Source organism: Pinus tabuliformis, chromosome 4_1, assembly GCF_031772625.1.
Source record: "Pinus tabuliformis cultivar Carrire ecotype Pingquan chromosome 4_1, CPIR1, whole genome shotgun sequence".
NCBI classification, from domain to species: domain Eukaryota; kingdom Viridiplantae; phylum Streptophyta; class Pinopsida; order Pinales; family Pinaceae; genus Pinus; species Pinus tabuliformis.
Window position 1 is genome coordinate 503,538,284 of NC_142303.1, and position 26,911 is coordinate 503,565,194.

The 26,911-nt window shown below is 37.3% G+C and overlaps 1 pseudogene; it reads right to left on the reverse strand.

Annotated features, from left to right (window-relative positions):
* Window positions 1–5,628: 5,628 nt before the first annotated feature.
* Window positions 5,629–6,402, reverse strand: LOC149176749 (RNA-binding protein 2-like; annotated as a pseudogene).
* Between the last annotated feature and the right edge of the window lie 20,509 nt (window positions 6,403–26,911).

The window sequence follows — 26,911 nt, forward strand, 5'->3', positions numbered from 1 at the left end:
AATAATCACATATGATACTAAGAAATTTTTAGACCTCATGTATTATCTAGTCTACATTGTATTTGTGATTATCTTCTCTCCATGTTATTTTGTTTCACAATACTCGGAAAATGAGTACCTAGCACTGTGACAAAAGAGTGGACGAAATTTCCATAAGGAACCTTGAAGATTGCATTTTTTTGAAATTGAAACATAATTCAAAACTAAAGACATATATGCAATTTAAAATAATAGATACAATTTAAGAATTATTATCATTTTAACAAATTTCAAAACACAATATTTAATTTCCAAAATTTCGTAAAGAATATTTGACAATTACTGTAAATTTATTTCAAAATGTATAAATCAAATAGAATCCAATTATTAGATTCAAAAACAAATTACAATATAGCTTTCTAGAATAAACAACTATAATTTAAGATAACAAATAAGAAACCATTGCTCAGTTGAAATCATAGAACTATAACTAGATTAAATCACAAACCAAGGTGGCCAGACTAACTTTGTGTCATATTGTTTGCTAGACATTGAAACCGTTTTCTACTATGCCATTATAGCCACAAATGACTAGAGTAATTGCAAATAAAAACCATCACTCAATATTAATCATAGTTCTATAACATCGTCTGCTTGGGGTAGCTCAATTAGCAATGGTTGTGGAAATGAAGTCTCACCGAACCGGAAGTCTTGGGTTCAAATCTTGTGCTATCCCCCTCGATCAGGGTGAGAAGTTGGACATGATGAAGATGTAGTCCTACCAAGCTTACAAAAAAAATAGTTCTATAACAACACTAAATTGGAAATGTACATTAGTAAATGTGTCAATTTCAAGAAAACATATTGCACCAAAATTGTTTAGAAATGCAATAATTCAAGCTTTCATAGCCACTCATCTTGGAATATAGATTCCAAGTAGACATACACAACAAAATGACTATGAAATTTATGGTTGCATTTAATATCTCTTGATTTTAGCATTACAACATGTGGAAATTCTTTCTCACTTGAGACATAGTGAATCAACAAATTTAACATCTAAATCACACAAAAAAATATTGCATGTTTCCCTTTGATAATAATTCATTGTTCTCTATATTTTAACAAAGATATTTCATGCAACAACACAAACATTTTCACCAATTAAAACTGCAACTAATCCACCTACCATGAAAATTGCATTCAAACCACTCATTGTTTTTCCTCTTCTCTGATTTATTTACAGAATGCAATTTCTGATTATTAGTCTCCTCCTCTTTTATAAGTTGTTGCAACAACTTTAACAATTCCAAAATTACACATACCATGACTCAAAATCATTCATAATTGCATGGCATTGTTCTATAATAGATTCCACCCAAACTAGCAGACATCACCTGAATCCAGTATATCATCAAGTCAAATAATGATTCTACAATGTAAATAATACTACTCTTAAAGGCTTGTTAGTATCAACTACAATAAATAATACCAGGAAAAATTGTTCTAAAAAATAATTTCATTGGTCAAAGATGTTCAATTGTAAGCATATTAGACATTGTACTTCAAATCATACCAAATGTCAATTGGCCAAAAAATTAAAATCTAAGTATCTAAAAGTACTGGAAAACCCTTATAATTGTCTTTAAGTGTTTAGGCATTAAATAACATTAAACAAGATAATTGAAAATAACAAAGGTTGTAACATTCTTTAATTCCTTCTAGTTCCCATTTGTCTTTTAATTGATTTCCACTTGTTTTGAAAAAAATGAGCAGATAATTGCTACATAAAACATTAATATTATTCCACAATTCAAAAATTATTTAAAATGTTAACTTGTAATGTAGCCATAAGTAATGTGTAATTTAATCCAAAATTAATGGACAACAATAAAGTTCATTTAAATTTTCTAAAAAGCCTATTAAGTTTTGGATATTGTTGTAACACCCTCCTCCCACATCTACCTAAGTAACCATCCAACCGGGGTAAACATGTGATGAGAAGTTACTACGTACTATTCAACCTCCTAATTCACCTTAAGGAAGTGGAATTGATGGAAACACACCATACAAACCTTCCACGTCAACCACAGGACTCTTAGGAACCATCCCGAGCTCTCAAGTAACCAAACCTTGGGTCCCACTGTGATTTTGGACCATTTGACCCTCAGACACTCCCTTGATATGGGCATGCATTCGTCCAGGAGGCTTTGGACGCTCCCACAGTATGGGCATGCATGCGTCTAGGAGGCTCTGAACACTCCCACAACATGGGTATGGCAGCATCCAGGGACTTTTATGCCCAGTGTTGTGCCTGCATCCCTGGGTTTTGAGCCAATTTTCTAGTCCCAGAGCTCAGTTCACTTCCCAGAACTAAATGACACCTTCAAAACAAAAAGATGACCATGGAATAATGATACAAATGTAATCACTTGAACAAGGGCTTGACTAGACCCCTACTATCCATGACAGGCATTTCGTCAAGCATGTCACAAATATGTAATCTATGGGTGTAAACAACATATATGAGGATAGGGTCTCATACTTATCTGAGAATCGCTAAGAAGCTTTGTTCCCTTATATCATCAACTGCATTGTCATATATTAGGCCATAGATCCATGAGCACTGGAAATGGTATTGAAAAAAGTTGGCATTTCAAAATTAATTAAAAACGTTCAATTCTGTAGTCTTCATTGATTCTAGACGCTTTGCACCAAAGCATAAAGGTCTATAAATACTAAAATAAAATAAAATAAAATAGGTCTTGGAACATGAAAATCAACATTTTTTTCTGAAACAAAAGACTTAATTCTAAAATGTTGTATGTTCAATATATATCTAGCAGGCAAGCAGGGATATTCTCCTCATCTTAAGAGTCTTTATAATTGATACTAAGTAGCATGTCAGGTGCATGTACTTCAACATAAGCTGCTCATTGTGAATATAACTCATCTAATGCAGAGAAATAAATGGGATGAAACTAATTGATGTTGATTTGATAGTTGAAAATTAATCCTTTTGCCTCTTTCTTCTTTCTCTAATATTTGACCTCAAACTTGGAAATAAGCCTGATTTTCACAAAAGGCAGTTGCAAAATTTTTTGGAAACTTTGTTGTGTCCAAATTGTAATGTTTTTTTTTTTATTTTATTTCTACCTGTTCCTTAGCAACAAGATCTTTTGTGGGCAGATTTGATTCTCCCGGAATTTCTTCCTTTAATGACTTGCTACCTAATAGGTCAAATTCTTCTATAAAGCCTGTTCATTTTTCCCAAATCGATAAATATTGCTCATATGCAGTTTGTATGCATGATTTGATTTCTTTTTGATCTCTCTCCCTGCAACTTAGTGAAGCAAGCATCAATCATTTGTCTCTCTTAGAAACAATTGGAATTTTAGTAGTTTGAAATTCATTTTCCCTGTCAAGTATAGAAAGAAACTTCCTTTTAATTGATTTGTCTTCTTCTACCAACGAATCAATTTTTTCACTTAAATCTTTAATTTCATGATAAGCCATTGGTATTTTATCCATTTTTTTCTAGAACTTTGATTGATTCTTCCTTAAAATTAAACAAATTTGTAAAGCTTGATCTTTGAAAATATCAAGACTATGTGTTATTTGTTGATTCTCATTCACTTGATATTTAAGAGATTCAATTTCCTGTTGCAAAGTTGTGAGAATAATGGAAAATTTGTTTTATGATTCTTCCTTCCAGATACGTGTTTGATTTTCATGTAATTTTATTAATTCTGTTATCACCCTAAAATCTTTGTCTCTAAGCTTTGGAAAGTTGCCTTCTTTCTAGTCATAGTCTTAGAAGTTTTGAGTCATCTCATCAAAATTATTGTCATTCTCATTTACAAACCCTTCTTCTAGTCATGGTGTTAAAGGGTCTCTAGGTCATTTCATGCTTTAAGGGTTAGGTCATAAGGTTAGAAGTCTTTTTTTTTTTTTTTAAGCTTGATAGATCTCTTTGTATTAACTATTTTCAGAAGTAATTTATAGCCAAATACTTCAGGTAGACACCTCGGCCCCTGAGAGGACAAAAAGAGGGTAGTGCTAAGCGAGAAGTAACAAGAAGAACAAATTTACAAGAGCAAAACAAAGGATTCTACCCAATGTGGGTAGAATCCACTATTCGGCATTTTTTTCCTTTCTTTTTCCCAACTTTGACCCATCCAAGATGACTTTGCTAAGCTGGGCTGATGGAGAGGTCTCCTTGTCTAAATCTGAGGGAGAGGACTCAAGAGTTCTTTTCTAAGAGTTTGGTGGGACAGAAGATTCCTCAGGACCAGGCGAGGGCGGCTCTTATGCCGGCTTTGCCTCCATGCCTTCCGCATTCTCTTCCTCTTCATCTGAGTTGGTATCAAAATCATCCATGGGGGGAGGATCATGAGGTTTCCAGCTTTTGGATTTTGGCTTAGGATTGGCTTTCTTCTTTTGGGCAGGCATCGAGGGACAACAGCTCTGAAGGTGCCCTGTGAGATGGCAATTTCGGCAGCGAAAGGCTGTGTTCTCGTAATCCAGGGTCTGGGTCCAATGGAAGTCTCCAATTTTGAGATTAATTTGATCAGGAAGACCTTTGCTCATGTCTATTTCCGCACAGATTCTGGCAAAGGTGTATATGCCCTTTTCTCCTCTAGAGGTGTCTGTGGCTAGAAAGCGGCCTAGAGTATTGCCGATTCCTTCGAATACAGCAAAGTGCCAGAGATGCGCCGAGAGATTAGGAAGTCTGACCCAGATGGGGAGCTTGGTGATGGTTGCTGTAGAGGGATCAAAATCTGGGAACCAAGGGGTGAGGAATAAACCTGTTGAGCCCCAAAACCATGGGCCTTCAGTTAATGCTTTTTGGTAGTCCTCACTGAAAACAAACACTACAATGAAGAAACCCTTTGAGCAGAGAAAAACTTTGCAATTGTTGGTCTAGTTGGAGTGTATCCATTGGTAGAGATCTGTTGTGCGTGGCCATAGCCCATTGAATCTGCAAATGATGCCAAACTCTGCATAATTTTGGAATTATTCATCCAACATTGGATGAATTATTTCAATGGAGGGGGATTCCTCCAGTTTATCCACCAGAAAAGGTTTGGGAGCCTGAGCTGGTGGAGCTGATTTTTTGGGCAACTGAGCATGGACAACATCTTTGTATGAGAAAGCCGCAGCTGAAGATGACTGTCCAACAGCTCCCCCTCTCAAACGAAGGGAAAAAAAGATGGAGGCATTTCTCTTAATGCTGTAAAAAGAAAGGGGATAAAGATCCTCAAGTTGTTTACCTTCATGGAGGAGTCGTTGGGCTACAAAGGGAATCCCCAGCCTAGAATCCAGGATTTGCTTGAGGTCCTACACCAGATCCGAAGAGCATACCCATTGAAGTAGAGTTTTTCCTGAAAGGAGCACAATCTGGATCTGGAAATAGGCAAAGTGATCTGACATCTGCTTTCCTCTGCAAATTTGAGACGAGAGGAAGCTGGTGCTTTGGAGGGCCACCTTTCCCTGAACTTGCCGCAGGGGCCTGTGAGAGGAGGTGGGGGTCCAATGGGCATTGAGTTTGTCATTTCTTTCCGCCTGAAAGAGATCCCAGATGCTCTGTCCAGGCAACTCCAGGAAGCAGAAAGAATTCTGACAATGAAATACAGAGTAACGACTGCTCTAGGGAGGCAGAAGAGGTTCTAAAGGGAATGAGCAGCCTTCCAGAGCGTAATATTTCTGCCGTATGAATCCCTTGAGGCTAGGGTTTTGCTGACAGGCGAACTCTTGTAATGCTTCTAACGCAGTTGCAGCACATCTTGCATCGGAAAAATCAACAAAACATAACACAAGAGGATCTCCACCAGGACGTCGAGCCTCCTTTTATACTAGTCGAACATCTTTGAAACCAATGAATGGACGGAAAATGTGTGCAACTGCCCTGTGAGAGAAACCAGCAGGAAGACCCTCAATAAAGAGGGTATTTGACGTGCCAGATGGAAGATTCTCATCAGGCATTCTCAAAGGTTCTCTTAATCCCTACGGCTCTGACCTTTGATAGCCCAAACCTAGGCTCCCTAACTTCCCCCCAAGTCTAGGATTAGCACTTCCAATGCCAGACCTCTGACCCATTAAAACAGAGTTAGGAAGGGACGGACTTGATAATCCTCCATAGCCTCCGCTGCCTCCCAACCTTGTCCCAAGGGAGCCTCCCAAACCACCGATATCACCAGATGTTAACCCCCTACTAGAATATGTGAGCCCATTTTGAACGTGAGAATCCAGAGATCCAGGGGCGTTGGATTCCCGTAGAAATGATCGACCCGCCGCATCAGGAAAATAACCAGAAATATCACAACCTCCAGAAATCCCTACTGGCGGGAGATCACCACGAGTGCGCATGGCCGGAACTGGAAACCCTAGTGAGCGGCCATCTCTTCAGGAAGCATCCGCCATTGTTGATAAGGTTAGAAGTCTTTTAAGGTCATATCTCTTTTCCAAATAAAGTTTGACAGCCTCATTCCATGTCCTAGAAGCCTTACCAAGTGTTTATAAGTCATATCTCACATCATGTTGGAAATATTTTGAAACTAGCTACGAAATCACTGAACTAGGAGTTTTCGTAGCGCGCTACGAAATCCTTGAAAAAACCTGTTTTAGCATTAAAAACTCTGCTTTCTGCGTTTACTAGTCAACTTCCAGAAGGGTTCCTAAGCAGGTGATAACTCAATTTTGAAAACCGAAAAAGGATTTTCTTTCTAACATACCAAACTACAAAAACCTCTTTCAGTTTCTTCAAATCCATTTTGAGGTGGGAGGAATTTATGGTTAAACTTACGCTACGAAACTGCTGAAAGTCAAGCTTGGTCTTCTGGTTTTAGCAGTCTTTTTCAAGATCCGTTTCTAGTCACATGAAAAGGTATTTTGGAATTATGAAGGAGGTTTCTCTTCATCAACTCTCTAGATACAATAACCTATCTCACTTTCATCATAAGTATTTTCAGTTGGGAGATAATAAGCTTTCTTTGAAACCCAAAATTCAGAGAGCGGATTTTTCCTGTTTGACATGTGTTTTTCAAGGATAGATTCTAGATAGCTGGAGAAGTATTTTAAAAAAACAAGAGAGGTTTTTTTCTAGACATCATGGAATACATAAATCTCCTTCATTTTCAAAAAATGTGTCATGGATGAGGAGATAAAGGCTCTGTCCCGCGTGCCATTTTCAGGGATCCTAAACCTAAAAACAGGGAAACATGTTCCCTAATTTCTAGGGTTTGTATTCAGCAGTCAGATGACCACGTGGGAGGCTTCATCAAATTCGACTTATTGAGGTTGAAAGTTGTCAAAGAATGCTTTAAATTCTTAGATAATGTTGTTGTAATCATGTTAAGGAGTTACACTCCTAGTTGTATTAGGTCTCTAGGACTGCTAGTTAGGTGTCATTTGCATTTAATAGTTAGTTTTAAGCATCAATAGGTGTCATAGTAGGATGAATTCGAATTCCACTCATGCTTGAGGAGGAATATAAGTTATGTAAAGAGCTCTATATATAGGAGAAGATCTAATGTAGAAAGGGTTGGAAAATTTCAGAGAAATTGTAACTATTGTGCTATGTATATGACTCTGTTTTAGTAATACAAGACTTGGCTTTACTTCTCAGGAATCAGAAGGAGTTTACTGTTCAGAATGTTGTGTATCATCCTCTCTTTAGTATTTGCAGTGGTATAGAAGTGTGATTACTTAGAAATCACTATTTGTGCTCTAATTTCCTTCACATATCTATAAACTGTGTTGTCCTGTATGTTTCTGGTGTATTCTGAATGGTTAAATTTTGTATGCCCTGACTTCTATGTAAGGTTGATGTCATTGTTATACTGAAACAAATTTGACTCCATAAGCCTAATGGATACTTTCTAGTTGTGTTTCCACCACTCATATTTTTACATTTGTTTCATAAGAGTTAGCCATCTTTATCATAATCAAAGATCATTAATTCGTTGAGAGAACCCTCTCAGGTTGGGGAGGTTAAGCCTCAGCCTAAAGTAGGTTTGAAATAGTTACTTGAAGTCTACCTAATCAGCAGCCTCCAGGGTCTGATTTTGTGATAAGAAATTCTTGAATCTCCTGTTCATTTTTTTCATTCGCTTGTTCCAATTGTTTTTTAAAACCTTTCTGCAAGTTTTCTCTTTCTACAGTAAATCCTTGAATTAAATTAGCAAAATGCTGCTACGAGTTTTCTTCACTAAACAATTCATTTTTCTTCAAATTTTTGTCCAAAACTTAAATTTTCTTTAAATTGTCATCAGATGAAGTTGTAAGCTCATTCAAATGATACTGATTGTAATTGACAAAAGAACCTAAAGCTTGGGAATATTCCTAAGCTCTTTCTTTTATGTCTCACTAAGCTTGCCAGTTGAATTGATCAAGTGCTCAAAATTATGCTAAAAAAATAAAAGTGTTAGAATCTTATCAAACTCAACTTTAGATTGAAGAGCTCGTCATTATGAATCCAACAGTGTGAACAAAACTCAAAACTGAGTTCATATGCAGAAGTTAGACCAAGTCAAAGTTCAAGTTTGAGTTGTTTACATGGCAAGATTAAGATGATGTGGCAAGTCTTCAATGAATAAGGAGGCACCAAGTGGCAGCCCACCATTGGCCCTTGCAAATTGCATATCACAATCATAAGTGTTTTGGTGTTACAAATCGGCCCTCGGTAGGTTTAGGGTTGCAATGCGATGAGATCACATTTCACAATTGCTTGAAAGAAGCAGCAATAGGAATCGGCTCCAACGTGGTTAAGTTCCGAATGCGATAGACCAGGATGCAATAATTTTTATGCTACATTTTAACACACTGGCGGGTCAGAAAAATTGCAATCATGGTGTTCTGTCGGGTAAACAAGACCTTGCGTCTGCCCAAACTCACCGATTGTGATGAGCGGGAGGATTCTAGATGTGAGAGTTTTATATGTTCCGATTTAATATCCCGTCGGGTCCATAACCCCACATCACATCATTTTGTAGTGTTAAGAGCCCATATCTTAGTCGATTACGATTGTGATATGGCTAAAAGGATTTGGCCTGTGTTGCGGCGAAATTTTTGCTTCCTTAGCTAATTTTGGAGCGGAAAAGGAGTTTTGGTCGGTTTTGGAGCATTTTGTGGAACAATAAGTGGAGAAACTGGGAGAATTCATAAATTCTTCAATTCTTATCCAAATGGGATGCAAAAAGAGGATGGATGGCCATTTTTTGTGTATTTTGAACTCAAGGAGACAGGTTTCAGAGGCATCTGAGCATTGTAAACACACATTTGATGTAATTTGAGCATAATAGAGAGGTGCAAGCCATTAGAAGCTGGACCAAGGAGACGTAGCCCAGGAGAGGTGAACTCCTTTATCATGTGCTTTTTGTGTGTTGTATATTGATGTTCATCATTGTTATATAGATGTTTTTCAGCATATGTTTTTATTCTAATTTGTTTATAACATTTACATAAGAATCTCTCATGGGAATCTGTTAATTGCAAAAGTTTTTGAATCCTTAAGCACTTGAAATGCAAACAATAAGCATATTGGATTTATTTTTGAATGGGGAATTAGTACAACATTACTAATATGCTCCGATTCAGATCAAGTTGGTATCAGAGCATTAGTTTTGCTTACTAGATTTTGTTATAGATCTGAATTGAAAATATAGGAGAATACAAATATACCCAAGAAATAACAAGATATGAAATATAGAAAATGCTTCACTTTATTAATCAAAACCCTTAAGGTAGGGTAACAACATACATTCACTCCTTAAGGAAGGAGAACACTCCACAAGCCATATGCTTGAAAATACAATAATCTTGACATCTCTCAATGGGGAGTCTCTGGCCTCTATATAGGCCTCATACATACAATACCATGGGTCATTACCATGGTTCCCTCAATACCATCTATCTAATACAACGGCTTATTACATTATCGCTAACTACTTGTGGTCCCTTACATGATACGGGTTAACCACTTTATTTATTACTATGGCCCATCCCATTATTATTTTATTCCCTTGGGTACCTCCCTCTGTACCCCATACTATCCCCCCTAGGTATACTACATTCCACCCCCTTAAACATGTTTCATCCTCGAAACAATAGAATAACAAAAATAAGAGGATCTACTCAAAAGAGTAGTCCATTGGTACTATGCACATACATCTAACCATCCAAGAGAAAGGTAAACCCTTGATCTAGTTGGTGCCTCGCTCGCTTGAGATGGAAGTTGACCCTGTCAGTTCTTTTGTGTTGATGTGTTGTGGGTGGATCATCGCCCCTAGCTACCTGTAATGTGAGGGTTTTTTTCCTTGTTGTTGATTCGTTGCCATCTTGTAGGTTGTTTTCTTGTGGGGTGATGTGGGTGGTGATATGCTAAAGTTTTAACCAACAATGTATCTTTCTTTAATTCACCACCTAAAGGAGCCTTAGTGGTATCTGGTACATGTTGTGGCGTTTGTTGTTGTTGCTTATCTTCCAATATTACTTCAACCATTGATTCCTCATCTAATGTATCCTTACCTGTAACATTTTCTGCTTCAGCCTCTTTTGACTCTACCTATTTTTCTCTTACCTGGTTTGATGTTTGTATTTGGATGTCAACCATTAAGGGCTCATCATCTGATGTGTCAGTCCCTAGAACATCTTCTGCTTCAGCCTCTGTGGACTCTACCTGTTTATTGATGGAAATATCCTGTAATGTAATTTTCTTCTTTTTATACCAGAGCTTCAAGAATTTCTTCTGCACATTAATATTGATAGTACCCACAGATTCCATCCAAGGGTATCCCAAAACAACATCCATGTTATCCATATCTGAAGTATAAAAATCACAATGCAACACATACTTATCCATAGAAAGCTTCAAATCTTTATAAACTTGAACGTCCTCATTATCAATCTATGTGTTTTCAATGTGTTTTGTAGGACCCTGCAATTTTTTTGCCAAATTAACATTGATAACATTATGCTTGTAGCTAGGATTTATAGACACAATGATCTTCTCCTTCTGAATACATCCATGAACCTGCAATAAGGAGATACCAGTAGAAAATAACCCCTTACATGTCTCATTCTCCTATTTTCTAGCATGAGACCATTTGTCTAAAAGGAATTTTTCAAATTCTTCATCTGAAAGGTTGTACAACTTCTTGCTCTCAACTGATCTAAACCATTTGGCAGCCTCATCTTCCATATTAGTCACTATGAAAAATTTCCAATGTTTTTCCCATAATGACTTTTGTTTTTCTATGAATTCTTCAATAGTAGGACCATTATCTTTTCCTGTAAAATATAAAACTGCCATGAAGAGGGTTTTGAAAACAAATCGCTTACTTGGAAAATTTGAAATGGCCACAATTCAATCAATATGGCTTAGAATCCCTATTATGGTGTGTTTTTAGAAATGGAACAACCATTCTGCATCTTCTCATGTGATCGCTGCAACTGTCCCGCCATCACAAAAATTTCTAAGAAAAGAATTGATTTTAAATCAGAGATATCTCCCTCATCTGAACTCCAATTCAACTGATTTTTTTCTTTTCAAATTGGATATTTTTTCACAAACAACCCAGATCTGCAATTAGAATATGCAAATGTTAACCCAACATGTACAAATCTGATCTGCAAACTCGCTGCCCCGAAAAATGTCTGCGACACAACTGAATTTTCAATCAACGATATCTCCGTCATCCAGACCCCGATTCAACCAATTTTATTTATTTATTTATTTTGTTTTTTTAATTGGGTATTTTTTCGCAAATAGCATAGATCTACAATTAGATTCTACAAGTTTTGCACCAAAATGTACATATCTGATCTGCAAACTCGCCACCCCAAAAAGTTCTTGTAGAAAAAAAAAAAAAAAAATCTCCGCTTTGCCCAAGAAAGTGTTATGATACCACTTGTTATAGATCTGACTTGAAAATATAGGCGAATACAAATATACCCAAGAAATAACAAGATCTAAAATATATAAAATGCTTCACTTGATTAATAAAAAACCTTAAGGCAACATAACACCATATATTCACTCCTTAAGTAAGAAGAACACTCCACAAGACATATGCTTGCCAATACATTAATCCTTGACATCTGTCAGTGAGGAGTCTCTAACCTCTATATAGGCCTCATACATACAATACCATGGGTCATTACCATGGTTCCCTCAATACCATCTATCTACTACAATGGGCTTATTACATTATTGCTAACTAGTTGTGGTCTCTTACATGATACGTGTTAACCACTTTATTTATTACTATGGCCCATCCCATTATTACATTATTCCCTTGGGTACCTCCCTCTGTACCCCATACTATCCCCCCTAGGTATACTATAGATTTGCTTTGTGAAATAAGTATTTAATTGCTTGCAAGTTTATGTCATGCTCACAAGGTTAAGCTCAAAATAGGTGAAGGAAAGTTGGTTGAAAGCCCTGAAATTGGGTCAAAGGGAAGAAGAGAAAGGTTTCCAAAGTCTTCTACACTAGTTCAAGCTCAAGTTGTAGAAGTTTCAGTTGATATTACAACACCAATATAGCCTCAAGTTGTAGTTGAGTCTTCAGAGACCATGTCTCATGAAGGAGAACCTATCATGACAGAATATGAGAAGACCTTCAGAAAGTATTTCTTTGATATAACAGAGATGGTTAAGGTCCTCTATGAAGCTAGGAAAAACATATTGCAAGGAGAAAGTTCCAAGCCTCCCAATGGAGAAAGCCCTTCAGGAGGAGGTAATGGAAAAAAATATAAAGGAAAAGGAAATAATGGGAATGGAGACAAGCCTCCACCATTTCCACCATCTTCTTCATCTTCTTCTTCGAAATCATCTTCACACTCTTCCACAAATACCATTGTTACTCATACTCATCATCATTCTTCAAAAGGGTTGGTAAATCACATTTTTTGAAGCTTGATGTTAAATGTGAGTTGCCTATGTACAATAGAGAAGTTAATGCAAAGAAGCAAGATAACTAGATTCATCAGTTGGAGGTGTATTGAAGAATTCAAAACCTTCAAGAGGATGATATCAAGATTCAGTTGGCTTCATTGAGAATGGAGGGTGCAACATTTGTATGGTAGGAAGAAAAGACTCAAGGCGAGATCAAGAAACATGGTAAGATCTCTATTACTTGGTCTAATTTCATTGTTGCTATAAGAAGACAATTCTACCCTTTAGCTGATATGCAAAAAGGCATTATGAATTGGAAAATTTTCAAATAGTTGAAAGGTCAAAATGTGCAATAGTATACACAAGATTTTAGGAAAATATCTCTTATGCTAGGAGTAGACTTATAGTCACAATATACCTTACTTAAATACATAGGAGGGTTGCATAGCTATCTTTGACATACCATTCTTATGTTTAGTCCCACAAATATTATGAGGTCTGTGTTCAAGCTACACACCTCAAAGCAAGAGGGAAAAATATACAGGAAGAAGGTAAGAAGAAGCCATTTCAGAGTGTTGAAAAAGGGAATAAGTTTAAAGGAAAGTAGAAGAAAAATGCTTCTGTTAAGGAAAAAGGAGAGACCCATGTGCAAGAATTGTTCCAAGGAAGGACATGATGAAGCAGATTTCTAGAAGCTTCATTTAGAAATACGACCAAAGAAATTCAACAATAAAGGGAAACAAAAGACCAATGTTGCTATACAACAAACTTGGGTTTAGACTCAGGGGATGAAAAAAAAATCGTAGCCACAGTCACCAAAGGAAAAGTTTTGGAAAAGTCAAGTAAAGAGGTCAGCAAAGAGGCAACTGTAGCAAGTAACAGAGCAACAAATAACTCTCACAACATTTCAAATGAGGAAAACCGAATTGATTTGCTCCATATCCAAGTTATTTCCAAGCATACAAAAATTGATACGTTGTTTGACAGTGGATCTCAGACCAACTTAATTTCTACAGATTTAGTCAAGAAATTGAATCTAGAAATCGTGCCTCATCATAAACTGTATCTGTTGGGTTGGATAACCAAGGATGCCAATTTTCAGGTCACACGGAAATGCGTTTTCAGATTTGCAATCACCGCCAATTTCATTGATGAAGTTGAATTAGACGTTGTGCCATTGGATATCTCAGGAATTGTGTTGGGAAGTCCGTATTTGTATGACATGGAGGTTGTTTTCCACAGATTTGAAAAAAAATATCATTTGTTCAAAGACAGAGTGGAGTACATTGTGAGAACTCATTGCAGAAAGCTTAGTCTATCTTTGGAAAGCACAAGTGAAATGAAACAAATGGTTAATTCCAGCAAGAGTCTTGTGCTCCTCATGATCAAGCAGAAGAATGACACAGAGTAGGAATCCTTTGTAGGCTATGATGTGAAGCTAAAAGTTGAATTGGTTGATGTGGTCAAATAATATGGGGACACGTTTCAAGAACCAAAGGGACTGCCACCAAAAAGAGGAATTCAACATGAAATTCAGCTATAGTAGGAATGTCCGCTCCTAAACATTGGTATGTATCGAATGTCGATTTTGGAAAGTTTAAAAATTAAAAAACAAGTCCAGGAATTGTTAGATAAAGGAGTAATTCGTCCTTCTACTTCGCCATGTGGTTTACCAATTGTATTGGTACCCAAGAAAGATGGAACCTAGTTCATTTGTGTAGATTATCGAGCTTTAAATAAGATCACAATAAATAATCGACTACCCATAATAGATGATTTTCTAGATCAGTTGAAAAATGCAAAGTATTTTACTAAATTAGACTTCAAAAGTGGTTATCATTAAGTTAGAATCATTGAGGAGGACATATGGAACACTACTTTTAAAACCAAACAGGGATTGCTTGAGTGGCTAGTTATGCCTTTCGGTCTTTGTAATGGTCCAAATACATTTGATGAATGATGTTTTAAGATCATTTCTTGATGAATTTGTAATTGTCTATTTAGATGATATTTTGATATTCAACAAATCACGAGAAGAGCATGTCAAGCATGTTAGGAAAGTTTTGGATATCATGAGAAAAGAACAGTGATTTCTAAAGATGTTTAAATGTGAATTTGGGAAAACTTCCTTAGTGTATTTGGGCCACATTGTTGGAGGAGGTGGGTTGAAGTTTGATTCCTCTAAAGTTTCAGTCATTGTGAATTGGCCAATACCCAAATCAGTTACAAAAGTAAGGATTTTTCTAGGAGAAGTGTAGTATTGGAGGAAGTTCATTTCCAATTTCTCCTCCATAGCAGCTCCACTACATGCATTGACCAACGTGAACGTTGTCTTCTAGTCGGGAGGAAAACAACAAAAATCATTTTATGCTTTGAAACAAATGATCATTTCAGCCCCATTTTTGGCATTATCATATTTGAAACAACCTTTGAAATACAAACAAATGCAAGTGACTACACCATGGGTGCAGTTCTTTTACAACATGGTAATCCCATTCCATTTCATTTTGAGATTTTTAATGGTGTTGTTATAAAATATCTATGTATGATAAAGAGATTTATGCATTGGTACAAAGTGTGAAGAAATGGAAGCATTATTCGATGGGAAAAGAAACCATTATTCACACCGATCATCAACAGTTGTAATATTTGCAATCTCAAACCAAATTGCAGTAGTCAAGTCACTTTCGTTGGATGGGATTTTTACAGCAATTCCACTTGGTAATTAGTACAAGAGAGGTATATATAACAAAGTTGTTGATATGATTCTAGATAGGTTGCAAATGTAGCCATTTTACTCAAGAATAGTTCTGTTTTGCTTGAAAGTTATGTTGAACAATACACACAGGATGCTGAATTTCAAGATGTATATTTAAATTTGAGTCAAGGCCACCAAGTTTGGAATTAGACTACGATGTACATGATAATCTGTTGTATCATTTGGGAAAACTTTATGTTCCACAGGGAGAGAGAGTAAATTTCACACCGGAAGTGCACACTTCTCTTATTGCTGGACATTTCGATGTAAGTAAAATAGTGACAAATCTTCAGAGGTATTTTTATTAGCCTTGTATTCTTGAAAGTGTGTCACGTTTTATCAGAGGTTGTTCATTGTGTGCAGTCAGCAAGCCTAGTAATAGGAAACTAGGATTGTACACACCACTTCCAGTGCCTTCAAGACCATGGGAAAGTATTTCTATGGATTTTGTAGGAGGTATTCCTTTGTCAAGGAAAGGTCATGATTATTTGTATGTAGTTGTGGATAGATTCAACAATATGTGGATATTAATGCCTTTTAAAAAGAAAATTACAGCTGAACAACCAACTTAACTTTTCTTTCAAAATGTATGGGTTCATTTTGGATTGCCTACTTCTACTGTAAGTGATCATGATTCTCGATTTGTTGGGAATTTTTGGTCAAGTTTATGGAACTTGATGGACACCAAGTTGAATAAAAGTACAGCCTTCCATCCGCAAACAGATGGTCAAACTGAAGTGGTAAATATGACAATAATTCATTTTCTAAGAGGATATTGCAGCAAACATCCTAAGTTGTGGGATGAACAGTTGCATTATATTCAGCATGCTTACAACCGAGAAAAACACTCTTCTACTCTTGAGGCATGTCTTGGGTAGTTGCCTAAACCACCTTAGGATTTCATCTTTGAGAAAGATGTAGTTGTAGATGGACATAGTGACATAGAAAGGGAAAACAAATTCATTGAGAAAATTCAGTTGATTCACCAAACAGTTCAATAACAACTAGAAAAGAGTCAAGGAAAGTATAAGGAAGGGCATGATAAGAATCATGTGGATCATCAGTTTCAAGTAGGTGATGAAATTTGGCTATACATTAGCAAGGAACGGCTTCAAGGTGAAGGTAAAAATTTGAAACCAATTCGTTATTGTCCATTTAAAATTCTGGAAAAGATTGGTAATAATGCTTTCAGGCTTGATTTGCCTTGATATATGCAAATCTATTTCGTTGTTAATGTTGAAAATTTGAGATTTTATGAACCTACTTTGATAGAAGATCAAGGAGATAATGTTCAAATTCCATATATTGAATAATTTTCTCCAGAATACCTTGATTTGCTTCAGTAAGACACTATACTTGACAGAAGGATAAGGACAACTAAAATAGGAAATACTGATTATCTTCGGGTGGGTCTCAAAGGTACACATCCATCAAAGGCCAAATGGATTGAAGTGGGGAAGGTGAGGGAACAATACCCTCATCTATTCAATAACTGAAAGTGATCCTTTTGGGGTCCAAAAGGCTTCTAGTGGTGAGGAGTGACCAGGTGCTCAAAATTATGCTCAAAAATCAAAGTGTTAGAATCTTGTCAAACTTAGCTTTAGATTGAAGAGCTCGTCATTCTGAATCCAATGATGTGAACGGAACTCAAAATTGAGTTTGTATGCAGATGTTAGACCAATTCAAAGTTTTGGTTTGACTTACCTACATGGCAAGATTAAGATGATGTGGCAAGTCTTCAGCGAATAAGGAGGCACCAAGTGGAAGCCTGCCATTGGCCCTCACTAATCTCATATCCCAGCAGTAAGTGTTTCGGTGTTACAAATCGGCCCCCGAGAGTTTTAGGGTTGTGATGCAATGAGATCACATATCACGATCATAGGAAAGAAGCGGCAATAAGAATCGGCCTTGGCGCAATTGAGTTCCGAATGCGATAATTTTTATGCTGCAACTTAATACACTGGTGGGTCAGTGAAATTGCAATCGCGGTGTTCTGTCAGGTAAACATGACCTTGCACCCACCTAAACTCACCGATTACGTTGAGCAGGAGGATTCCAGATGCGGGAGTTTTATAAGTTCTGATTTAATATCCTGTTAGGTCCATAACCTTGCATCACAACATTTTGCAGTGTTAAGAGCCCATAGCTTAACCAATTGCGATTACGATAAGGCCCGCGATGCAGCAAAATTTTCACTTCCTTATCGAATTTTGGTGTAGAAAAGGGGTTTTGGTCACTTTTGGAGCATTTTATGGAACAATTAGTGGATAAATTGGGAGAAGTCATAACTTATTTAGTTCTTATCCAAATGGGATGCAAAAATAGGTTGGATGGCCATTTTTTGAATATTCTAAACTCATGAAGATAGGTTTCAGAGGCATCTAAGCATTGTAAACACATTTTTGATATAATTTGAGCATAATAGAGAGGCCCAAGCCATTGGACGTTGGACCAAGGAGAGGTAGCCCAGGAGGGGTGAACTCCTTTATCATGTGCTTTTTGTGTGTTGTATTTTGATATTCATTGTCATTATATCATTTTTGTTTAGCATATGTTTTTATGTTAAATTTTTTATAACATTTACATAAGAATCTCTCACGGGAATCTATTAATTGAATTTTTTTTTGAATCCTTAAGAACTTGAAATGAAAATGATAAGCATCTTGGGTTTATTTATGAATGGGGAATTAGTACAAAATTACTAATATGCTCCAATAGAGATCACAAATTCAGATAGAGTTTTCAGAGTATCATGTTTTATTTTTTTTGTTCTTTGGACAACAGATTTTGTTTGACTATTGAAATAATAATCTGTCAAAGATGGAATATTATTTACAATTGGCTCTAATTTAGAAACTAGTTTAAACAAGAATGATTCCCAAGGAATCTTAGTAGAAATTAGTGCTACTGATGCCCGAGGAGATACAATAGATATAGTATCTATTTTGCTATATGATTCCATTTTTTCTCATTTTCTTTGGTATTGGTTTCAGTAGATATATTTTTTTCCTTGTGTTATAGACATATTTGGGCACATCAACCCAAAAATTATATGTCGATAAAATAGGGTTCATCAACCCCTAAAAGAATTGTTTCATACCCTAAAAGAACATAGTCATCTAATTACGTCATTCCCCAAAAGTTCCACCTGAGAAATCATCCAGAAATGGCCTAAACTAAACCATACTGACTGCTCCACTGGCAAAGTGCGATGCTTACTGAGTGGTACACTACCAGGGTGTGATGCATACTGATTAGGCATTCTATAGGGTGCGATGGATGAGGATGGACAAATGTCTGAGTTAGTTTGCTAAGTGGTTGCTCATGGAATCTTCTAGAAACTTCTCCTATGACACTTGCCTCTCTAAATTCACCCAGGGATGAGTAAGAGATCTAAGAAATCTCCAAGTGGAACCAATTGTAACAAGTGGAATGAAACTAATCAAACCCCATGGATGACTCACACCCTTGCACACATCTCTAAATGGATCCCTCATCTAAGAGATCTAGAGGCTGGAATATTGTGAATTGCAAAGAAGTACTGATAGTTTGTAATGGAGGGAACAACATTGTATTGTTGGTGTGATCTTGCTATTTCATCAGGTGAAGAGGGATTGAAGTTGGGAGGATGATGCTGGATCAGACAACTGGTTTGTAATTCTCCCTTCTATTAATAAATTTCTTCAAGTTTTCTTCCATATTATTATGCAATTGTGAATGTTATCACTTGTGAATGTTATCATTTGTTCATTATATATCTGATTCTGTAATGTTTATGTTGTAATAGATCATGATGCTTTGATGGTTCTTTTTGCTGTACTTGTGCAAATACTCTCCAAGTGGGTTAAGTACAAGGAGGATTTGCAAGCTCTGTCAAGGGGGAGAGAGATCAAGCAAAGGATTAAGCGGAAGATCCAGGTTGGTTCCATTATCTTTCTCTTATTTGTTACACATAGAAGAAATCCTTGAATTGCTTTAAACTATTGTTTCTAGAGGAGCTACCAAACCTAGAGGGCTAGTCATTCGACAAGACACTAGTTTTCCCAGAACCCTATTGGGCCAAGAAACTTCCTCATTTTCCATGTTTGATATGTAACGAGGAGAATTATATGAGAGATTTTCCACATCGATCTGAGATTTCAAAACTTTGAAGGCTTCGAATACCTCAGCAGTGTTGACTGATCCATTTCCAAACCCATAAACTAATCTGGTTGCTATCGATCATGCTTCCACATCCTAAGTGCTTATGCTATCCATCTAAAACAAGAAAAATGATGCTTTGATATCGACAAGGAATAAATATTATGGGAATCCATCGTCGTTAAACAACGAGGCTACAGATCAACCTAGTGGTTCAACAATGACTTCGCAAGAAGTTGTTCCACCCATTATTCCTGAATTAACTATAAAGTCGCCAAAGGGAGTCATACATAAATCGACATTTAATCCTCATGCTCAAGCTGCTCAAAATTATAATATAGTGGAGGATTTGGCTCAATCACCATCCGCTATGTCGACACTTGAGGTATTGCAAAATTGTCCCTCCCAAAAGTAGGCTTTGTTATCAGCAATAGGTGGGATCAATCCAACGGATTCCAATCTTGTGGCCTTTAATCATAAAGGATATACACCTCAGTTACCATCCCAACTTGCTTTCCTTATACAGGTAAAATCCCTCAATAAAAATGTTCATTGAACCATCATTGATGAGGGGGCATCTACCTGTATTATGTAAATGAGTTGCTGGAAAACTCTTGGTTCACCACTCTTGTCACGATCATCAACAACATTAAAAGCGTTCGATGGAAGAATATACACTCCGTATGGGATTTTAAGTAACTTGCAAGTTGAACTGGGGGGCAAGACAGTAGAGATTGGAGTCGAGGTCATTGATGGAAACCTTGATTATAATATCTTGCTGGGAAGGCCCTGGATTTTTGCTATGGCTGCCATTGTGTCTACATATTTTAGAAAGATCGCATTTCCCTTCCAAGGTGGAATAACAATCGTTGACCAACTAGCCTTTTTTTCGAATAGTTCACAAGCTATCGAAAGCATTCCATTGATCCATGGAAGTTCATAATCGCTTCAAAATGTTGGGGTAGGTCTCCTAAAAGACCCGTCCTTAATGGGTACTTTTGCCCTCCCGCCTTCATTTGGTTTCGCAAAAGTGGCCGCAGTGGAAACATGTCAAACGATATCTTCTACATCATCTAAGTTTATGGAGAGCCCCGACCATCTTGATAGTGAGGATCATCGCGAGGTGCTACCACCAAGCCCCATCGAATCTTTGTAGCAATCAATTTTCTGGGCTTGGGCAACAAACCCGAATCAGCACTCTATGAGTGTTTGGGTAGATAGTCTTTAGAATATGGTACCTCTTCTGATCCTTGGTCTTGTATACATTCTACAGATGAAGGAATCATCCAATCCATGATGATAGGAGAGACACTGTGGGAAGATCACCACCATCGTTCTTGCCTTCAAGATAACAATGAAGATTATTCAAATGACCTCAATCACCCTTCAATTTTTGATTTTTTATCAAATTCTGTAAATACAGTAGATTTCAAGTGAGATCTGTCCAACATTGAAGAAACTATCGCCATTAATATTTCGACCAAACCTAATATTGTAGAGAATATTCATGTTGGCAAATCTTGTTCTCCATCAAAACTAGAAATTTACTACACTCTATTTCGCGAATTCAGATATGTCTTTGCATGGTCATATGAAGAAATACCAGGCATTGACTCGAGAATTTTTGAACATGAAATCAAGATGTATCCGGATGTCAAACCAGTACGACAACGGCTTCAACCTATCCATCTGAAGAAAGCCACTGCCATTAAGGCAAAAGTTGAAAAACGTTTGCATGCTAGCTTCATTTACCCTATTCCTCTCACTGATTAGGTATCGAACATTGTTCCTGTAATGAAAAAACAAGGAACGATTAGAGTGTGCGTCAATTACACGGATGTAAATCAAGCATGTCCAAAGGACAACTATCCTACACCCTTTGTCGACCAGATAATTGATGAATGTGCTGGATGCGAAATCTTTTCATTCATGGATGGATTTTCCCGATGCAATCAAATCAATATCCGCCCACAGGACCAGTCAAAAACTGCGTTTATATGTCCGTGTGGCACGTTCACATATCATAAATTACCTTTCGGTTTGAAGAACGCCGGGGAAAATTTTCAGAGCTCCATGAATTATGCCTTCCATGACATCAAACACATCGTTCAACCGTATCTCGATGATCTGCTGGCTCATTCGCGAAAACAGACTGATCATCCGCAGCACTTGAGAGCCATATTATTACGTTGCCGACAATACAAGATACGACTCAATCTGCACAAATTTGTGTTTTGTGTTGGTTCTGGTCAACTGATTGGTTTTTTAGTTCCTAAGGATGAAATTCGACTCGACCCATTTAAGTTTCAGGCAATCCTTGACATGCCTCCACCTTCAAATTTGCTTCAGATTCAGAGACTCCAAGGGAAAGCTAACTTTTTGAGGAAGTTCATTCCACATTATGTTGATCTCACTAAAGGTTATAGACGTCTTTTGAAAAAAGGAGTACCCTTCCACTAGGATCAGGTTGCGCAAGCTTCCTTTGATGCTTTAAAAGATTCCCTGATAAAAGCATCATTAATGTATGCTCTTGACTATCAAAAAGACTTCAACATGTATCTTGCCACTGCAGATACAACCATCGCTACGGTTTTAGTGCAAGAAGATAATGGAATTGAACATCCTATATATTATTTCAGTCGCAATCATAATGATACAGAAAGCAAGTACTCTTATGTTGAAAAGTTGACTTTAGTAGCCGTTCAAGCAATATATAGATTTCAACACTATGTTCTCTTTCGCAAAACTACCATTGTGTCGATTGCAACCCTATGACCTACATTCTACTGCGTCAATTACTAGGGGGAAAATATTCCAAATGGATAGCCATTTTGCAAGAGTTTGATATGGAGTTCACCAAATCCAAATCAAAGAAATCTTTTGTCTTTGCAGAGTTACTTTGTGACCTTCCCTCATCATCCAATGATTTAACATCCCAAGCATCAATCATGGATGAGACTCTGTTTCTGATATCATCAAGTAATTCGTGGTACAGGGATATACTGGTCTATCTCCAGACCCAAACTTTTAGGCCTAACACCTCTCACTATGAACAATGGCGAACTTGATACCAAGCCAAAGACTATCTAATCGTTGGTGATACACTTTACCGTCGTGGTGTTGATACAATTCTACAAAGGTGCCTCACGCATGAGGAGCTCGAATTTTTTTTGAATGATTGTCATTCAGGTGCTTCTGTGGGGCATCTATCTAGTTACGTTACTGCACAAAAAATATTACGAGCTGGTTACTTCTGGCCCACCATATTCAAAGATTTCATAATTGCAGTCAGAAGTTGCCATGCTTGTCAAATTTTTTATCGCAAAGCCAAATTACCACCTGCACCACTACATCCAGTAGTTGTTGTTGGGCCATTCGTTAAATGGGGCATTGATTTCATGACATGTAACCCCACCTCGGATGGGGGGCATGGGTACATTATAGTCGTTGTCGACTATTTTACAAAATGGGCTGAGGCGATGCCTACATTAAACAACAACAGCAAAATGGCTGCTCTTTTCTTTTTCAATCATGTAGTTTCTATATTTGGTGTACCACAGGCTATAATCACAGATCATGGGTCACATTTTCGCAATCACATGATGATCGAATTAACTTCCAAATTAGGATTGTCCCATGATAGATCTACTCCATATTATCTGCAAGCTAATGGACAAGTTGAGGCGATCAACAAAGTCCTTAAGCGCATGCTGCAGAGAATGATTGGAGTCCACAAATGGAATTGGAATTTAATCCTATACTCAACTCTGTGGGCATATAGGACTTCGGTGAGAAATGCAACCGGATTTACACCCTTTCAGTTGGTGTATGGTCTGGAAGCAGTCTTACCAATTCAGTGTGAAATCTCATCCCTCAAGCTTGCAGTTGATCTGCTTCCCAAAACTTCTGAAGAAGAGGCTCGTTTCTTGGAATTAATCCATCTAGATGAAACCCATCGTGATGTCGCATTGGCTAACCAAGAACAGAAGAAACACATCAAGGCGCAATATGAAAAAAATTTCAAACCTCATGTCTTCTCAAAAGGTGACCTGGTCTTGCTTTACGATTAGGACTTTGACAAATTTGGAGCAGATAAATTCGAACCATTATGGATGGGCCCCTACATTGTTAAATGAGTATTGATAAAAGGAGCCTATGAGCTAGTCAATTATGATGGGATTGCACTATCGCAACCTCGAAATGGGTTGTATCTTAAACGTTACTATGCTCGATTAAGTGTAGTAAACTCATTGTACATATGCTTTTATTGCATTTTTGAGTGTTTTCTTTTTAGAGTTGTCATTTTGGTTAGGTAATCCACTTCACGTTTGTTGCAGATGTGAGATTTTTTGGAACCGTTTGTTGGATATGCCGACAGAGCTAGTCATAGTACGCAGAACCTATCTTTTGTGGCTTGGGCCATTTTCGCTCCAAGTGGTGAGTTAGTGAGTTTCAGAGGGATATGTATTAGTCAATCAACGAACAACATTGCTGAGTATAGCACGTTGATTGAACTTCTCTCTGATGCCATTTCACATGGCATACACCGACTCATTGTCAGGCTAGATTCGCAGCTTGTCATTCTACAGCTTACTGGCGTTTATTCCATTCGGAACCCAGCTATTTATCGCATGTTCCTAAGAGTTAGGATTTTGGGAAGACATTTTGATTCCATTCAATATCAACACATTTCCAGAAACTTAAACATATTAACTGATTCATTAGCAAACTATGTGTTAAATAGACATTCGCAACATTTGTAAAGAAAGCATTTCACATCAAAATTCACACCACTTAGCCAAAATAAAACTCCAAAAAACAAAAGTAGATAACTGTTTATAATTTTCACAAATTTTTTTGTGTCCAAGACAAAATCAATCATCTGACCAAGAAACTCAAAATGAATGTAGAAAAACATCCTAGACTAGTGATGTTGGTGATAACATGTCACCACTTGTGCTATCATGCACAGGAGCCTAGTCCAACGACTCGGTACGCCAGTAGTATGGCACTGTGACCTAAAAGGTAACTCATCGGTCCTGACATCCTGAATGCCAAGAGTGAGACCCTCAATCTGATCTTGCAACACTGCCAGGGTCTCCAATATGTCCAGATCCCGAAGGACGGCCCTCCCTACAACTTCTCCTGCTGGAGCATCATCTGCCGCCCGTGGGCGTGCCATTGGTCACATTGGTCCAATATCTACACACACATATAAGTTTATTTAGTCTTGGTAACATCAAAAACACAAAAACATTATAAAACTGAAATGCAGACAAAAGATGAGTTAAGATCCAAATTTGAGCAAAAACAGGCAAAAACTTGATGAAAAAACTCTGTGTAAAGTTACCATTCTGCGCCCATCGCACCCTACCTTTGAGCAAGGTGAGATGCATACTGACTGGCCAATGTACAGCTCAGTATGCATCACACCTTTCGATATAAGCTAGGTGCGATGATTGGGGAACAAAATATTCAAACCCCAGGGGCCTAAAAAAGTGGAAAAACTAGCTCAGAATCAAGAAAAGATGGAATGAAAATGAAGAGCTCAAGGATAGCTCCAACCTGGTCCTCACGGTGCGGAAAATGGTCCACAGGATCTCCTGAAATCGACTGGTGAAATTTAAGGGGGAAAACCACTCCATAGCTCCAAAATCCCAAATTTGAAATGAAATGATGAAAATGAAAGGTAAAACTACTTTTCATATTTACTATTCACGTAATTTGAGTAAAATGTTAGTTTTAGTTCATTTTTCAACCATATATATGTATTTCTAATCAATTTGATGGAGATTTGGGCAGGTTGAATGACTGATGAAAGAATCTGATGTGCTAAACAGTGAATTGAACATCTTTGACCACCAACTTCAAGCATAGTTTTGTCATTTCGAGTTTCTGTAAAAATGAAATTGACTCCAAGCATAGTTCCCCCATGGTTCAAGCTTGTCAAAAAATGAACCCACCTTTAAAAATTAACCTCTGTGATTGCTATTCTATCAGCCTTTTGAACCTTGGCTATGTACATCCCATCACCACCATCCCTTTGGCCAATCATACGCTTTCACTTTGTTGTTTTACCCTTTTTGAGGAACAGTTGCGATGAGTGGTCTTATTAGCCACCCTCTTCACAGAAATTAACATGTTTTGAGAAGTTCCAAAATTCACCGGAACTAGTTGCTACCCTAGACACCACTCGTTCCTCAAAATCGAGTCTCCTTTAAACCCTTTTTAGACTCGTTAAATATGAAAAGATTGTCGAGCGTGTTAGCGCTCGAATCTACCTTAGGCTGAAATAAGGTAAGACTCAAGGCTACATCAAACCACGCTCAGCCTCGTAGCTAGCCCTACGAGGACAGGAGAGGGCTCTCTCTGGTCAATCTCGACAAAAGGTAATCAAAGAGGCTCGAGATGACTGAATTGATGACTAATTTTAGGCTAGGTATGAAGTACAAGGACTATGGAATTTATTTTTTGAAGTTTTGTTGAATTCAAGGGAAAGGCAATTTTGGGTGCGGGGATGAGGCACAGCTTTTGCAGAGGTCTACTTGGGGCAAGATAGGCGATTGTTTTGATGCCTTTAAAGTGATCGAATGAATAGACCTAAAAAGTGAGGAGCTAAGGAGAGCAAGGAAGTCTCAAGGATTCTCCTTAAACTGAAGAAAACATGGAAAATTAAACAAATTTAAAGGCAGAGCATAGCAAATTTATGGATTCTACCTTAACACTTCATTTGTTTAATTGCAGAAGATTAAATAAGGAAAGTGGTACACATACACAACTTACCAGTACTGAGAGAAACACACCATCAACACATAAGGCCACATGAATCCCAAATAGTGCTGCAAAACCCTGGTCTATCCTTTGCCAAAAATGCAGATAAAATATGTACAATAGTGTATCAAGCTATTCCCAAGAGTCCAACCCTGAAAATGACTAAGAAAATACATAATATAGGCAAGCTAACACATTCCCTTGCCTCTAGGGGTCGAGCTCATCATCCTAGGAGCTGTTTCAACCAATTCTAAACAAAGCACTACAATCTAGGCAGTCAAAACAACTTGCCTCTATAAGCTAGGAAACCAATTCATTCATTAAATTTTTGCTATTTTATGAATGAATCATCTAGAATAGGTAAAT